Below are 18,138 nucleotides of genomic sequence, written 5' to 3' on the forward strand. Positions count from 1 at the left end.
CAGTGGAGAGAGGGGAGCCGGCCAGAGACAGCAAGGGTGGTTCGTCGCGCCATTGTCTTGCCGTTCACCTTTGCACCTCTGGGCCAGACTACACTCAGTCATAGGACCTAGTAAAGAGATGAGTCTTCAGTAAAGACTTAAAGGTTGAGACCGAGTCTGCATCTCTCACATGGATTGGCAGACCATTCCATAAAAATGTATCTCTATAGAAGAAAGCCTTGCCTCCAACTGTTTGCTTAGAAATTCTAGGAACAATAAGGAGGCCTACCTCACGACCGTAGCGTACGTGTAGGTATGTACGGCAGGACCAAATCTGAGAGACAGGTAGCAAGTCCATGTAATGCTTTGTAGGTTAGAAGTAAAATCTTGAAATCAGCCCGAGCCTTAACATGAAGCCAGTGTAGAGAGGCTAGCACTGGAGTAATATGATAACATTTTGGGGGTCTAGTCAAGATTCTAGCAGGTATATTTAGTGCTTTATCCGGAAAGCCAGGGAGCAGAGTATTGAAATAGTCTAATCTCAAAGTGATAAAAGCATGAATTAGCTTTTCTGCATCATTTTTAAACAAAAAGTTTCTGATTTTTGTAATGTTATGCTTACACACAGGTGTTCGGAGCATATTAGATGTTGAAAATGTTGTAAAGGTCACTGAAGACACCTGCCAGTTGGTCAGCACATGCCAGGAGTACACGTCCTGGTAATCCGTCTGGCCCAGCGGCCTTGTGAATGTTGACCTGTTTAAAGGTCTTACTCACGCCGGCTATGGAGAGCATGATCACACAGTCGTCTGGAACAGCTGATTATCTCATGCATGCCTCAGTGTTGCTTGCCTCGAAGCGAGCATAGAAGTGATTTAGCTCATCTGGTAGGCTCGTGTCACTGGGCAGCTCGCAGCTGTGTTTCCCTTTGTAGTCTGTAATAGTTTGCAAGCCCTGCCACATAAGACTTGCGTCGGAGCCGGTGTAGTATGATTCAATCTTAGCCCTGTATTGGTGCTTTGCCTGTTTATGGTTCGACGGAGGGCATGGCAGGATTTATTATAAGCTTCCGGGTTAGAGTCCCGCACCTTGAAAGCGGCAGCTCTACCCTTTAGCGCAGTGCGAATGTTGCCTGTAATCCCAAGCTTCACGTTGGGGTATGTATGTACAGTCACTGTGGAGACGACGTCCTCGAAGCACTTATTGATAAAGCCAGTGACATGTTCCAGTCTGTGATAGAAAAATAGTAAGAAGGAATCAGTTGGATAGAATTGTGGTCAGATTTACCAAATGGAGGGCGATGGAGAGCTTTGTACGCATATCTGTATGTGGAGTACAGGTGATCTAGAATTGTTTCCCTCTAGTTGCGCATTTAACATAGAGATCAGGTAAAACTGATTTAAGTTTCCCTGCATTAAAGTCTCCGGCCACTAGGAGCGCCGCCTCTGGGTGAGCGGTTTCCTGTTTGCTTATTTCCTTATACAGCTGACTGAGTGCGGTCTTAGTGCCAGCTTCTGTCTGTGGTGGTAAATAAACAGCCAGGAAAAGTATAGGTGTGAACTCTCTTGGCAAATAGTGTGGTCTGCAGTTCAGCATAAGATACTCTACTTCAGGCGAGCAAAATCTAGAGACTTCCTTAGATTTTGTGCACCAGCTGTTGTTCACAAATATGCACAGACCGCCCCCCTTCTTCTTACCGGAGTGTGCTGTTCTATCTAGCCGGTGCAGCGTATATCCTGCTAGCTGAATATCCATGGCATCATTCAGCCACGATTCAGTGAAACATTAGATGTTACAGTTTTTGATGTCCCGTTGGTAGGATATTTGTGATCGTACCTCGTCTAATTTGTTGTCCAATGATTCCACGTTGGCGAGTAATATTGACGGTAACGGCAGCTTTCCCACTCTCCTTCTGTGGATCCTTACGAGGCACCCCGCTCTGTGTCCTCTGTACCTGCGTCTCTTTCTCTCGCCACAACGGGGATGTTGGCCTTGTCGGTGTTAGCAGTATATCCTGTGCATCCTGCTTGATGAAGAAAAAATCTTTGTCTAATCCGAGGTGAGTGATCGCAGTCCTGATATCCAGAGGCTCTCTTTTGCCATAAGATACGGTGGCAGAAACATTATGTACAAAATAAGTTACAAATAAAGCAACAAAAAACAACAACATTATAGCACAATTGGTTAGGCGCCCGTAAAACTGCTGCCATTTCTTCCGGCGCCATTTTGGACCTAGACTTGGAGCTCCGGTACCGCTTGCCGTGCAGTAGAAGAGAGAACAGTCTATGACTAGGAAGTTATTATGCTAGTTTTCTTTTTACTGGTTAAGGAAGGTAATGTGCGTTGTACACGTAACTATAGTCGGTGGTTATCTAGATCATTTTCATAAGCACCTATCTAACCATACATCTTTGACCTAATCAAAATAGCTTGTTAGCAGCTAGCAAACAGGGCTTACCTTATTACACAGCTCCATTGAAATAGCTCTCACTTACAGAGGTCAGAAAATGGTAAAAATGCACGTTTGCTTATCAGAATAGTGGTCTGATCGACGGAGAGCCCTAAGCTAAGCTAGTTAGCTAAAAAGAGTAAAAAACTTGAGTAATTTGAAAAATGCTAAACAACAATACACACGAGTAATAAACAATATCAATTATTTACACAAGAAACTAAAACAGCTATAATATCTGCTTGCTAGGTTACTTGCTACTTGTCGATGAGAGTTTGCATGGAGAAATGTGGAGGTTTGATAGACACATAAGCGGCTAATTAACATTTCATTTTTGCAGGGGCGCCACTTCGGTTAGGGGGGACATAACTTGGTGGGGGATCTGAAAGTTTTTGGGGCATTTAAAGCAAATTTCCTGCATTTTTACACAATTCAATATGCCGTCTCTAATTAGAACTAAAAGTAAGAAAAAATGCCCACAGTCATTAAGCTAGGTAAAATATCATTATTAAATATGTTTAAGTGATCAATAAGACTGAACTAGATCAAAGGTAATTAAATAATAAATATTGTGTTGTACCTTTAACCAATAGCCTAACAAATTAACAACTCTTGAAAAGAATACAAAGACTTTTGATTGTCTTTACTAAGACATTGTCACGACCGTAGTATGAATAATTGGACCAAGGCGCAGCGTGAGTAGAGTTTGACATTTTAATAATAGTGAAACTTCCAAAAACAACAAAGATATAATGATCGTGAAACACTCACACAAAAAAGTAAAAGTTAAAAAAAGTAAAAAAAAAAAAAGTATGATCCCCAATTAGAGGTAATGATTATCAGCTGCCTCTAATTGGGAACCATACACACACACCAACATAGAAATATAATACCTAGAAACCCCCCTAGTCACGCCCTGACCTAAAACACCATAGAGAACCCTGAGGGCTCTCTATGGTCAGGGCGTGACAGACATCCTCTATATAACATTTCAGCCAGAACGACCAGCCAGCCCGAGCCGCCTGCACGCCCGACGCTCACCGGTCTAGTATATAACTCAACACTCTCCCAACACAATATCTTTCCCAGTTCCCACCTTTATTTTTTTTTATTCCCAAGGGAAAGATTTGGAAACCAAAAAAAACAACAAAAAAAACCACATACACCTCAAATATACATTATCACACAGAAACAGCAAATCCTCTATACAATTAATCTCATAGGCCTAATAGTACTGTATTGCTCTTTTTACTTTCCCACAATATAGCTGGGTTGCCCCATCCTGGCCCTAGGGGTCCACTGCCCTGCAGCACCCCAACCCAACACACCCCACTTAGCTTTAGGATCTTAGTGAAACATTAATTTATTGGTTTAGGGTGTGTTAGGCCAAGGCCAGAGTTACAACCCACAGGACAGCAGACCCCCCAGGGCAAGCCCAGCAGCTAGGGATTGCCTAAATAGGTGTCTTCCGTGACGTATGCATGTTTTCAATACAGACTCTTTTATTCCTACTGTATTCCATATAAGGAATCCAGACCTTATGAAAGTAGCCCAGTATACTCTTAATCTTGTAATAAATCAAATCTAGTGATACATAACTTGACATTGTGGGAGTATAACCAACCTTCCAAATAACGGCAAAGCATTTCTTAGCCACTATAAATGCTTGGTTACAAAGTTTCTTAAGATAACAGTCTCCAGTATCAATATTTCCAAGCAAACGAAAACAGGGAGAAGGGAGAATCTGTAGCCATGCCAAGATAAAAGAGCATACTCTTTTCCAGAATTCAGGCAGACTTCACAAGACCATAACATATGTCCCCTTTTGTGTTTTTTACGACTCCAGCAGAGGACTTACATTTCTGAGCGCATGTATTTCAATTTCCATGGCAAATAGTATGTTCTATGGATGGACTTAAACTGCAGTAATTTATGTCTGAGATGATATGAACATGACTGGGCAAACATCTGTATCCATTCATCATCATCATCATCAATAGCTTCTCCCAGGTCTTCCTCACATTTGTTTTTACATGTTTTGTGTTATCGGGAAAAGACTCTATCAACCCTTGATACAGTTTGGAAATAAACTTTCGACGTTTCTCAGACTGCCTTAAAATAGCATCTGGCTTGTCCAGTGTTTGCTGCACAGAGAGAATGAAGTGTTGTATCTGCAACAATTCACCTCACCTCTGTCAGAGACTGGTCTTTCCTGGATGCTTGACCCTGCTGAGACCACTGTCACCATCTGATCCTCCTAAGATGATGCATGACAAAGAATGACCTTGGTGTACATTTATACATTATATTAACCTAGAATGGAATCAATTGTTCAATAATTGAAATGACCGTTATTCCCAGATCCCAGACTCGCTTTAAGCTGCTGTCCTGTAGCTAATTAAATATGAAATTAACTTACTGTACATATGAATAGACTAGTTTACTACAGTGTCTGCAAATAAACAGCCTGTCACGCCCTGACCGTAGAGAGCTTTTTATGTCTCTATTTTGGTTTGGTCAGGGTGTGATTTGGGTGGGCATTCTATGTTCCTTTTTCTATGATTTGTATTTCTTTGTTTTGGCCGGGTATGGTTTTCAATCAGGGACAGCTGTCTATCGTTGTCTCTGATTGGGAACCATACTTAGGTAGCTTTTCCCCACCGATGCTTTGTGGGTAGTTGTTTTCTGTTTTGTGTTTCTGCACCTGACAGGACTGTTTCGGTTTCGTTCATTCTCTTTGTTATTTTGTTATAGTGTTCAGTTGTAATAAAAAGCATGAACACTTACTACGCTGCGCTTTGGTCCGATTATTCCTTATCCGATGACGACACCCGTTACACAGCCTAATGGGAAAAAGTAGAGCGCGCTCAACCAACGCTAGTCGAAGTGCAATCAAAAATATAATCATCATTGAAAAGGAAAAGGCACATGCTGACTAGACTAGGCACACGTGTGCGTCTGCGTGCGCCATCGCTCGCATGTTGATTTTGTCCATCAACACCAGATGCTATCAGGACACGCAGGTTGAAATATCAAAACTAACTCTGAACCAACTATATTAATTTGGGGACAGGTCGAAACACAAACATTCATGGACATTTAGCTAGCTAGCTTGCTGTTGCTAGCCAATTTTGAGTTACACAAAATTGTACGTTCTCTACTCCGACAATTAATCCACAGATTAAAGAGGAAGTTAGTTTCTAGTGATCTCTCCTCCTTCAGTCTCCATCTTCTTCTTCTTCTGTGGACTTTATATGGTGGATGGCAACCAACTTAAGGTGCATTACCATCACCAACAGGACTGGTGTGGACCTCAGTTGAGCTTTAAAATCACCCACTGGTGTATATTCTGCTAAAAACCAATGAGGAGATGGGAAAGGCGGGACTTGCAGCGCGTCAATCGTAAAAAATAGAGCCAGGTTCTACTTTAGCAACTGGCTACACAGACGCTCGCGAGCAGTTTTGATGAAATGATTGAATAAAATGTATGTGTCCTTTTATTTTGCAATGTTCGCTTGTGCAACACGGGCGGTGTGGTCAGTATGAGCGAGCGTTGCGCCTTTTCATTTTCAGTTAGTATTGATTACCCATTTATTTTTCTCTGCCTGCAAATCGTCCTCCTAAAATGTAGGCTATATCCTATAGGACGATGCAAATCATCCACCTAAAAGGTAGGCTATATCCTATAGACCTATGCAAAGCATAGCAAGTGTCGCTGTCATCATTCTTTGCTGCTTCAAGTTCAGTAGCCATACCTGTGAGATCAGGTGTGCATCAGGTGCGCGTGTGGTCTCAATTAAATAGAGTAGGCTATAGCCTATACATGAGTGGAGAAGCACGAGGCAGTTATCTTTCCAAGGAAATGTACTTCCTAAATAGTTTACTACATTGCCTAGAAATAGGCCTAAATATTGATCACCCATATTTCTCAGTCTGAAAATATTTCCTCTCCTAAAAGGTAGGCTATAAAAATAGCTAAAGAGAAAGTGCAAGTCTCTCCTACTCTGCTCTCTTCAAACTACATCTAGCATATTGGCTGATATAGCCCAGTAATACAGATAGCCGAACACAAGGGCCATATGAGAATCTCTGGGTATTTAAACTATTTCTTAAGTTATTTTTGCACGTTTTATTAAGCCTGTAGTGCACAAAATTGCTGTGACCATGAATGGCCTAAAATAACATCGTGGGACTGTGGTTGGGTTTGGGACCAGTTCTTGTGGTAGAGGGTGGGAGTCAGACAGAAAACCAGTGGGTGTGGGCCCAGAGTGGTATGAAAAGCTGTGGATGGGGGTGGGAGCGGAATGAAGAAAAGGCAGACCTCTACTGTGCACCATAAGAGTGAAGCCTGTGAAGTTAGAGCTGTTTATTACTGTGTCAGTGTGAAAATGTGGGAATTAGCTAGGGAAACTGACAGATCAATAACATTACATTGCCATACTGACTAATACAAACACACATTGCACTGAAAAAACATCAGAATATCAATCTTCAATCATTTGGCTGATGGTTTCATCGTTTGATTCAGGTCTAGTGTGATTGAAGCAAAAACAATAGCTAATGTTAGCCAACTTTTGGCCAGCTCTCTCTCTAATGGTACATCAACTGGCGAAAGCTAGCCAAATTCATTTACTTCTGATGAAACAGGACAAAACAAAGGCTACAAGACATTTCCATATAAACAACTGCTATTAGATAGCGATATGAGGTGGATATTATTACTATCTAACAGATAGCTAGAGGCTAGAGCTGACCTGGCTATGGTAGCTACTAGCTAGCGTAGCTAATTCATTCACCTCAGTCAAGAGGAATGAAACATTAGCTAACGTTACAAGTCAGTTACAATACTAGCTCAGAACTGCAAATAAACACTAGTTTCATTTTCTTGTTAAGTTAAACAGCGGTTACCTTGTCAGCTAAAGAGTAGCCAGTTTCTGCTCTACTTGCTTTTACAACTTGGTGAAAGAACACAACATACACACTGAACTATGCTCAACTCTCCTGTGCTGGTCCAGCCAGCCTTCCAGAAGCTTTGCCTTCACACAGCCTGTCAGCCTGCTCTGTGGTGTCCACGTGGTCCTAAAACCAGCCCTAAATCCAGCATTTAAAATGCAATGGAAACCCATTCACGTGTATTTTTCATTCGGTACATAGGAATTTAACCGTAAAGTTATTTTACGTGCACTACGTCATCACACACAGACTTAATTAATGGCTGTGCTGAGTTGCTGAATATTGGCGGGAACTGGAAGACGCTGTCCTATACGTAGATCCAGAGCATCCCAAACATGCTCAATGGGTGACATGTCTGGTGAGTATGCAGGTCATGGAAGAACTGGGACATTTTTCAGCTTCCAGGAATTGTGTACAGATCCTTGTGACATGGGGTCATGCATTACCATGCTGAAACATGAGGTGATGGCGGCAGATGAATGGCACGACAATGGGCCTCAGGATCTCATCACGGTATCTATCTCTGTGCATTTAAATTGCCATCGATTAAATTAACTTGTGTTCGTTGTCCGTAGCTTATGCCTGCCTGCCCATACCATAACCCCACCGCCACCATGGGGCACTCTGTTCACAACGTTGACATCAGCCAACCGCTCGCCTGCACGACACCATACACGCTGTCTGCCATACAGCTGAAACCGGCCACTCCGGGATTCCTCCGTGAAGAGCACACTTCTCTAGCGTGATAATTGCCATTGAAGGTGAGCATTTGCCCACTGAAGTCGGTTACAACGCCGAACTGCAGTCAGGTCAAGACCCTGGTGAGGACAATGAGCACATAGATGAGCTTCCCTGAGACGGTTTCTGATAGTTTGTGCAGAAATTATTTGGTTGTGCAAATCCACAGTTTCATCAGCTGTCCGGGTGGCTGTTTTTAGACGTTCCCGCAGGTGAAGAAGCCAGATGTGTAGGACCTGGGCTGGCGTGGTTAGATGTGGTCTGTAGTTGTGAGGCCGGTTGGACATACTACCAAATCCTCTAAAACGCCGTTGGAAGTGGCTTATGGTAGAGCAATGAACATTCAACATTCAGGCAACAGCTCTGATGGATATTCCTGCAGCCAGCATGCCAATTGCACGCTCCCTCAAAACTTGAAACGTATGGTATTGTGCTGTGTTAGAAAACGGCACATTTTAGAGTGGCCTTTTATTGTCCCCAGCACAAGGTGCACCTGTGTAATGATCATGCTGTTTAATCAGCTTCTTGATATGCCACACCTGTCAGGTGGATCGATTATCTTGACTAAGGGGAAATGTTCACTAACAGCCATGTAAACCAATTTGTGCACAACATTTGAGAGAAATAAGATTTTTTTTGTGTATGGAAAATTTCTGGAACCTTTTATTTCAGATCATGTAACATGGGACCAACACTTTACATGTTGAGTTTATATTTTTGTTAAGTATAAAAACCAGAGCAACTGCAGGCTCTCATGATGATTTCAGATTTTTTGTGGCCCCCACCCAATCAAAGTTGCCCATCCCTGGTTGAGAAGAAAGACTAGCTAGGTTTCCATTCAATTGGCAACAGATTTTCAAACCAATATTCTAAAATCCGCATAAAAACAATGTGCGCATTTTCCCACCAACAATGTGAATCCATCATATTGACCTGTGGCAGAGAAAATGCTGTGTGTAATAACGTACTGCACAGAAAAATACATTTTGCATTAAATTCCCATGTACCAAATAAAAAATACAAGTTAAATGAGTTTCCATTGCATTTTCAAATCTACTCATGGTTTTCTCACAAAAAAATGTTGCCCACTCTAGTATTGGCACGTGCGCTCTAGCCAACAGTGTGCAGAAAGTGCTGGCTAGAGCCCTCAAACAGCCTACATGAAGAGATTATTATGGACAAAAGAGATTATTTATATTTGTCAAACAGCAGCTAAGCATCGATGATCATGTCACCAGAATAAGATCCCAATATTTATTGGAAAGGAGCATCAAGCTCATCACGTTGGCGCCGGAAGAAATGGCAGCAGTTTTACAGGCGCCCAACCAATTGTGCGATTATGGGGGGGGGGGGGGGTTCGCGTTATTTGTAACTTATTTTGTACATAATGTTTCTGCCACCGTATCTTACTGCAAAAAAGGGCTTCTGGATATCAGGACAGCGATCACTCACCTCGGATTAGACAAAGATTTTTTCTTCAACAAGCAGGATGCACAGGACATACTCTAAACACCCGACAAGACCAACATCCCAGTTATTGGCAAGAGGAAGAGACACAGGTAAGGAGGCGCATAAGGCGAGTGGGAAAGCTGCCGTTACTCGCCAACGTGCAATCATTGAACAATAAATTAGACAAGGTACGATCACGAATATCCTACCAACGGGACATCAAAAACTGTAACATCTTATGTTTCACTGAATCGTGGCTGAATGATGCCATGGATATTCTGCTAGCAGGATATACGCTGCACCGGCTAGATAGAACAGCACACTCCGGTAAGACGAAGGGGGGCGGTCTGTGCATATTTGTGAACAACAGCTGGTGCACAAAATCTAAGGAAGTCTCTAGATTTTGCTCGCCTGAAGTAGAGTATCTAATGATAAACTGACCACACTATTTGCCAAGAGAGTTCACACCTATACTTTTCGTGGCTGTTTATTTACCACCGCAGACAGAAGCTGGCACTAAGACCGCACTCAGTCAGCTGTATAAAGAAATAAGAAAACAGGAAACCGCTCACTCAGAGGCGGCGCTCCTAGTGGCCGGAGACTTTAATGCAGGGAAACTTAAATCAGTTCTACCTAATTTCTATCAACATGTTAAATGAGCAACCAGAGGGAAACAAATTCTAGATCCCCTGTACTTCACACACAGAGACGCGTACAAAGCTCTCCCTCGCCCTCCATTTGGTAAATCTGACCACAATTCTGTCCTCCTGATTCCTGCTTACAAGCAAAAATTCAAGCAGGAAGCACCAGTGACTCGGTCTATAAAAAAGTTGTCAGATGAAGCAGATGCTAAACTACAGGACTGTTTTGGTATCACAGACTGGAACATGTTCTGGGATTCTTCCGATGGCATTGAGGAGTACACCACATCAGTCACTGGCTTTATCAATAAGTGCATCGAGGATGTAGTCCCCACAGTGACTGTACGTACATACCCCATCCAGAAGCCATGGATTACATGCAACATTCTCATTGAGCAAAAGGGTAGAGCTGCAGCTTTCAAGGTGCGGGACTCAAACCTGGAAGCTTATAAGAAATCCTGCTATGCCCTCCGACGAACCATCAAACAGGCAAAGCTTCAACACAGGGCTAAGATTGAATAGTACTACACCTGCTCTGATGCTCGTCTTATGCGGTAGGGCTTGCAAACTATTACAGACTACAAAGGGAGCCGCGAGCTGCCCAGTGACACAAGCCTACCAGACGAGCTAAATCCCTTCTATGCTCACTTCGGGGCAAGCAACACTGAGGCATGCATGAGAGCATCAGCTGTTCCGGACGACTGTGTGATCACGCTCACAAACAACAACACAGAGTTACACATGGAATAAACAAACATACAGTCAATAATACAGTAGAAAAGTCTATATACAGCATGTGCAAATGAGGTAGGATAATGGAGGTAAGGCAATAAATAGGCCATGGTGGCGAAGTAATTACAATATAGCAATTAAACACTGGAATGGTAGATGTGCAGAAGATGAATGTGCAAGTAGAGATACTGGGGTGCAAAGGAGCAAGATAAATAAATAAATACAGTATGGGGATGAAGTAGTTGGATGGGCTATTTACAGATGTGCTATGTACAGGTGCAGTGATCTGTGAGCTGCTCTGACAGCTGGTGCTTAAAGCTAGAGAGGGAGATAAGAGTCTCCAGCTTCAGTGATTTTTGCAGTTCGTTCCAGTCATTGGCAGCAGAGAACTGGAAGGAAAGGCGGCCAAAGAATTGGCTTTGGGGGTGACCAGTGAAATACACCTGCTGGAGCGCGTGCTATGGGTGGGTGCTGCTATGGTGACCAGTGAGCTGAGATAAGACGGGGCTTTACCTAGCAAAGACTTATAGATGACCTTGAGCAAGTGGGTTTGGCGACGAATATGAAGCGAGGGCCAGCCAACGAGAGCATACAGGTTGCAGTGGTGGGTAGTATATGGGGCGTTGGTGACAAAACAGATGGCACTGTGATAGACTGCATCCAATTTGCTGAGTAGAGTGTTGGAGGCTATTTTGTAAATTATATCGCCAAAGTCAAGGATTGGTAGGATAGTCAGTTTTACGAGGGTATGTTCGGCAGCATGAGTGAAGGATGCTTTGTTGCAAAATAGGAAGCCGATTCTAGATTTAATTTTGGATTGGAGATGCTTTAATGTGAGTCTGGAAGGAGAGTTTACAGTCCAACCAGACACCTAGGTATTTGTAGTTGTCCACATATTCTAAGTCAGAACCGTCCAAAGTAGTGATGCTAGATGGGCGAGTAGGTGCGGGCAGCGATCAGTTGAAAAGCATGTATTTAGTTTTACTTGCATTTAAGAGCAGTTGGAGGCCACGGAAGGAGAGTTGTATGGCATTGAAGCTCGTCTGGAGGTTAGTTAACACAGTGTCAAAAGAAGGGCCAGAAGTATACAGAATGGTGTCGTCTGCGTAGAGGTGGATCAGAGAATCACCAGCAGCAAGAGCGACATCATTGATTTATACAGAGAAAAGGGTCGGCCCGAGAACTGAACCCTGTGGCACCCCCATAGAGACTGCCAGAGGTTCGAACAACAGGCCCTCCGATTTGACACACTGAACTCTGTCTCAGAAGTAGTTGGTGAACCAGGCGAGGCAGTCATTTGAGAAACCAAGGCTGTTGAGTCTGCCAATAAGAATGTGGTGATTGACAGAGTCGAAAGCCTTGGCCAGGTCGATGAATAAAGCTGAACAGTAATGTCTCTTATCGATGGCGGTTACGATATCGTTTAGGACCTTGAGCGTGGCTGAGGTGCACCCATGACCAGCTCGGACACCAGATTGCATAGCGGAGAAGGTACGGTGGGATTCGAAATGGTCGGTGATCTGTTCGTTAACTTGGCTTTCGAAGACGTTAGAAAGGCAGGGTAGGACAGATATAAGTCTGTAACAGTTTGGGTCCAGAGTGTCTCCCCCTTTGAAGAGGGGATGACCGCGACAGCTTTCCAATCTTTGGGGATCTCAGCCGATACGAAAGAGAGGTTGAACAGGCTAGTAATAGGGGTTGCAACAATTGCGGCGGATAATTTTAGAAAGAGAGGGTCCAGATTGTCTAGCCCAGCTGATTTGTAGGGGTCCAGATTTTGCAGCTCTTTCAGAACATCAGCTATCTGGATTTGCGTGAAGGAGAAATGGGGGAGGCTTGGGCAAGTTGCTGTGGGGGGTGCAGGGCTGTTGACCGGGTAAGGGTAGCCAGGTGGAAAGCATGGCCAGCCGTAGAAAAATGCTTATTGAAAATCTCAATTATCGTGGATTGATTGGTGGTGACAGTGTTTCCTAGCCTCAGTGTGGTGGGCAGCTGGGAGGAGGTGCTCTTATTCTCCATGGACTTTACAGTGTCCCAGAACTTCTTGCAGTTTGTGCTACAGGATGCAAATTTCTGTTTGAAGAAGCTAGCCTTTGCTTTCCTAACTGCCTGTGTAGATTGGTTCCTGACTTCCCTGAAAAGTTGCATATCGCGGTGGCTATTCGATGCTAATGCAGTACGCCACAGGATGTTTTTGTGCTGGTCAAGGGCAGCCAGGTCTGGAGTGAACCAAGGACTATATCTGTTCCTGGTTCTAAATATTTTGAATGGGGCATGTGTCACGCCCTGACAATAGAGAGCCCTTGTTTCTCTATGGTGTAGTAGATTAGGGTGTGACTAGGGGGTATTCTAGTTTATAATTTCTATGTTGTGTTCTAGTTTATATTTTCTATGTTGGTGTTTTGTATGATTCCCAATTAGAGGCAGCTGGTAATCGTTGTCTCTAATTGGGGATCATATTTAAGTAGCTAGTAGTTTTCCCACCTGTGTTTGTGGGATATTATTTTGTGTTTGTGCATGTGCACCACGTAGTTACGTTTAGTTGTTCGTTTATTGATATATTCTGTTTTGTTTAAGTTTCTCTTTGAATTAAATATGTGGAACTCAACATCCGCTGCGCCTTGGCCCCGTTCTTATGACAGCAGTGACAGAATATCCCACCAAAAGAGGACCAAGCAGTGTATCCACGAGGTAAAGGAGTTTTGGACATGGGAAGAAGTGATGGGTGGATGCAAGACCCTTCCTTGGCGGCAGACAGAAGGTAATAATGGAGGACAGCGACGACGCCAGGGTTCGTGTCCACAGAAAGCCCAAGGACAACCCCAAGATTTTTTGGGGGGGGCACAAGGGGTGGCCGGCTGATCCGCGGGAAGAGCCAGAGCACATGGAGCAGGCGATAGAGAAGTGGTCAGACGACCCAAGGAGAGTGCCAGAGCCCGCATGGGAGTCGATGGAACAGTGTGAGGAAGGATACCGGAGAATGGAGTTGGCTAGGAGTATGCAGCAGCGCAAGCGTGCTGAAGAGAAGGTCATCAGTCCGGTGCCATATGTGACGGCTCCACGCACCAGATCTCCAGTGCGCATTCACAGTCCAGAGCTGCCGGCGACGGTTCCCGGTCCGGAGCCTCCTGCGACGGTTCCCGGCCCGGAACCTCCTGCGACGGTCAAAGGTCCGGAGCCTCCAGAGAGGGTCAACGGTCCGGAGCTTCCAGGGAAGGCGTCCAGTCCAGCTCCAGGGCAGGAGCCTTCATCTGCGCCAGTGCCCTGTCCAGGCACGGTGTTCAGTTCCGCTCCAGGGCAGGAGCTTTTCTCTGCGCCGGTGCCCAGTCCAGGCAGGGTGTCCAGTCCAGCTCCAGGGCAGGAGCCTTCCTCTGCGCCGGTGCCCAGTCCGGGAACGGTGTCCAGTCCAGCTCCATGGCCGGATCCTTCCTCAGCGCCGGTATCCAGTCCAGGCACGGCGGCCAGCCCAGCTCCATGGCCGACGCCTTCTTCTGCGCCGATGCCCAGTCCAGGTACGGCGGCCAGCCCAGCTCCATGGCCGACGCCTTCTTCTGCGCCGATGCCCAGTCCAGGTACGGCGGCCAGCCCAGCTCCATGGCCGACGCCTTCTTCTGCGCCGATGCCCAGTCCAGGTACGGCGGCCAGCCCAGCTCCATGGCCGGAGCCTTCCTCTGCGCCGGTGCCCAGTCCAGGTACGGCAACCAGCCCAGCTCCAAGGCAGGAGCCTTCCTCAGCACCGGTGCCCAGTCCAGGCACGGCGGCCAGCCCAGCTCAATGGCCGGAGCCCTCCTCTGCGCCGGTGCCCAGTCCAGGCATGGCGTTCAGCCCGGCGCCATGGTCGGATCTGGGGTCTGGGGGGGGCCTACGACCCGCACCGGAGCCACCACCAGTCACCCTCCCCATTTGGTTTCAGGTTTTGCGGCCGGATTCCGCACCTTTGGGGGGGGGGGTACTGTCACGCCCTGACCATAGAGAGCCCTTGTTTCTCTATGGTGTAGTAGGTTAGGGCGTGACTAGGGGGTATTTTAGTTTATAATTTCTATGTTGTGTTCTAGTTTATATTTTATATGTTGGTGTTTTGTATGACTCCCAATTAGAGGCAGCTGGTAATCGTTGTCTCTAATTGGGGATCATATTTAAGTAGCTATTTTTCCCACCTGTGTTTGTGGGATATTGTTTTGTGTTTGTGCACCACGTAGTCACGTTTAGTTGTTCATTTATTGATATATTTTGTTTAAGTTTCTCTTTGAATTAAATATGTGGAACTCAACATCCGCTGCGCCTTGGTCCCGTTCTTACGACAGCCGTGGCAGCATGCTTATTTAAGATGGTGCGGAAAGCACTTTTAAAGAATAACCAGGCATCCTCTACTGACGGAATGAGGTCAATATCCTTCCAGGATACCCGTGCCAGGTCGATTAGAAAGGCCTGCTCGCTGAAGTGTTTTAGGGAGTGTTTGACAGTGATGAGGGGTGGTCGTTTGACCGCAGACCCATTACGGACGCAGGCAATGAGGCAGTGATCGCTGAGATCCTGGTTGAAGACAGCAGAGGTGTATTTAGAGGGCAGGTTGGTTAGGATGATATCTATGAGGGTGCCCGTGTTTTTGGATTTGGGGTTGTACCTGGTAGGTTCATTGATAATTTGTGTGAGATTGAGGGCATCTAGTTTAGATTGTAGGACGGCCAGGTCTTGTGTCATCTGTAGCCTAATAAACTGCATGCTTTCCGGATGAGACGTAGTGTGAGGACCATACAACATGTCATCGTGTGACTCCAACTTTACTTCGATATGATGGTTATTCTAACTTGAATTAATAATGAAGACAAAGTGTTATCTTTGCAGAAAGATTAAAGATGTGTCTTGAAACAATTATTGATGATTATCAATTGGGATTCATGAGGGGGAGGCACATTTGTAATAATATTTGTTTGGTTTTAGATTTAATAGATTATAGTGACATTATAAATGAAGACAGATTTATTTTATTTGTCTATTTTTATAAAGCATTCGATACAATAGACCTTAATTTTATTTTTGAAACAGTAGATTTCTTTGGCTTTCGTCATTACTCTAAACAAGATATTCAGACATTGTATAATGGAATGAAATGGCTCAATTAAATTACCCAATGGAACTACCCCCAGATTTCAAATAAGTAGAGGGATAAAACAAGGTATATAATTGTATATAAACATAGCTTCTCCCCTCATAGATGTTTGATTTGGAATTATTTTTCCATAGATGGTTTAAGAAAGTTATTCAAAAATGGACAAATGTATAGTTTAGTTGAGTTTTTGAATAGATATGGAATTCCAGTTTTTTGATGCAATACCTACAGCCTTATAAGACTTTTACAGGGAAATTATGTTATTGAGAGGAATGTGGAATTCAATTTCAGTGTTCTATTAGATGGTGTATGCATCAAGGATAAAACATGCACTATTAATTACATTAAGGAAGGTGAGTACCAAGCCTTCTTTTCCTCCTGCAAAAGTATACTGGAATTCTGAATTTTAACATATTAATTGGAATGCGGTACGGAACTTAAGTAGAAGGTATTGTGTCAGTAACAGTTTGTGAAGTGTTTTAAAATGATCCAGTACTGTTCAGTACATCCAGTAATGATCCAGATCCAGGTACTGACAAGATTTAAAATTGATATCGATGAAAAGTTTGTGTTTTGTCAAATTGAAAATGAAACTATAAGACTTTTTAAAATGTATTTGTACTCACATCTTTTGGATGGATGATCTAAAAAATGTAATGTTGTACAACTGGTGCTAGGGTTAGTCTTGATGGTAAAGATGTTTTACTTTTGTTTCATGATAAGGACTTTAATCAGAACATAATATCATGAATCTCATCATATATGGTAAATATTATATACATAAACGCAAGTGGGCCAAAGTAAAGCCGAAATTCTTACTTTTTAAAGTTGAACTTAAATTTTATTTGAAAATGCTGCTTAAAGTGAAGCCTTGTGCATTTTTGTTTAATGTGTATACCCCAGTGTATAAAGTGTATGTGTTATTTAGATTTTATTTGTACGTTATGTTTGTATATTGTATTATAATTGTTCTTAATACATTTTTAAAAAGATGGTTATTATATCAATATTTGCGCATAAAAGCGTTTCCACCGACATTTGTCGGATTATTAATTTTATCAACACATAATGATCCCATCCTATGGAACGCCGTTTGGGTCTTTGCATGTCAAAAAATATACACGTCAAATAACACTATTCGACGCATTAAATAAGCTTTTAATTTGACACGTCAAATAACAGTTATATTATAGAATGTTGTGTGTTCTGAAATTGCATGTACAAGCCAAGCGCCACCACTACTATGTGTTTACAATACCGCGTTGGTAATAAAGCATTATTTGTTTGAACGGAATTTATGGGGAAGCTAGCTTTAGCTAGGTACCTAGCGAGCACCAATACAACCAACCTGAAAACAATGACCAGTAGAAACTGCAGTCATTTTCATTATTCTTAGCAATGATTTAGGAATCCTTGTGAGTAAGTATTAGCTAGGTAGCCACTTGTTGTTCGCCTATTGAAATTGAACTTCAGTTCGTGAAAATAAATAGCTAGCCAGCTACATAACCCTGTTGCCCAATGCTAACGTTATAAACAGCCAGCTAGCTTAATCTGGTTAGTGACGCTCTATCGGACCGGGTTATGTGTTGTGAAGGTAGCCACAATAAGGATTAGACACAATGGTGGTATTTGCGGTTTGCCTTCAAAATAAAAGTACCTCTTTGAAAGTGATGCAGAAGGTTACAATCGGTGGAATCATGCCACATTTAGACTAGATAATGTTAAACAAGGTTGGAATGTGAAGCAATGAAATGGGGTATCAGTCTACTTGGTGGCACACAGAGAACTGTGAAGAGTTTACGGAAATTTTTGCGTCGTAGCTCTTATTGTGGGACTTTGACTGTGGGATATCATCTCCCCAGTCAACCTATTGTGCGTATTGACAGTCATATTGCACTGTACAGCCTTACATAACGATTGGGGAACAATGAAATGGGGTATCAGCCTACTCAGAACCCAATATATTTTTCCCAACGCCCTCAAGAGTTAGCTGGCTCCAAAACATTCACGAGCGTTGGATTTGTAACTGTAAAGTTGCAAGATCAAATCAAATCCCCGAGCTGACAAGGTTAAATCTGTCGTTCAGC

Source organism: Salvelinus alpinus, chromosome 17 (assembly GCF_045679555.1).
Source record: "Salvelinus alpinus chromosome 17, SLU_Salpinus.1, whole genome shotgun sequence".
Taxonomy (NCBI): domain Eukaryota; kingdom Metazoa; phylum Chordata; class Actinopteri; order Salmoniformes; family Salmonidae; genus Salvelinus; species Salvelinus alpinus.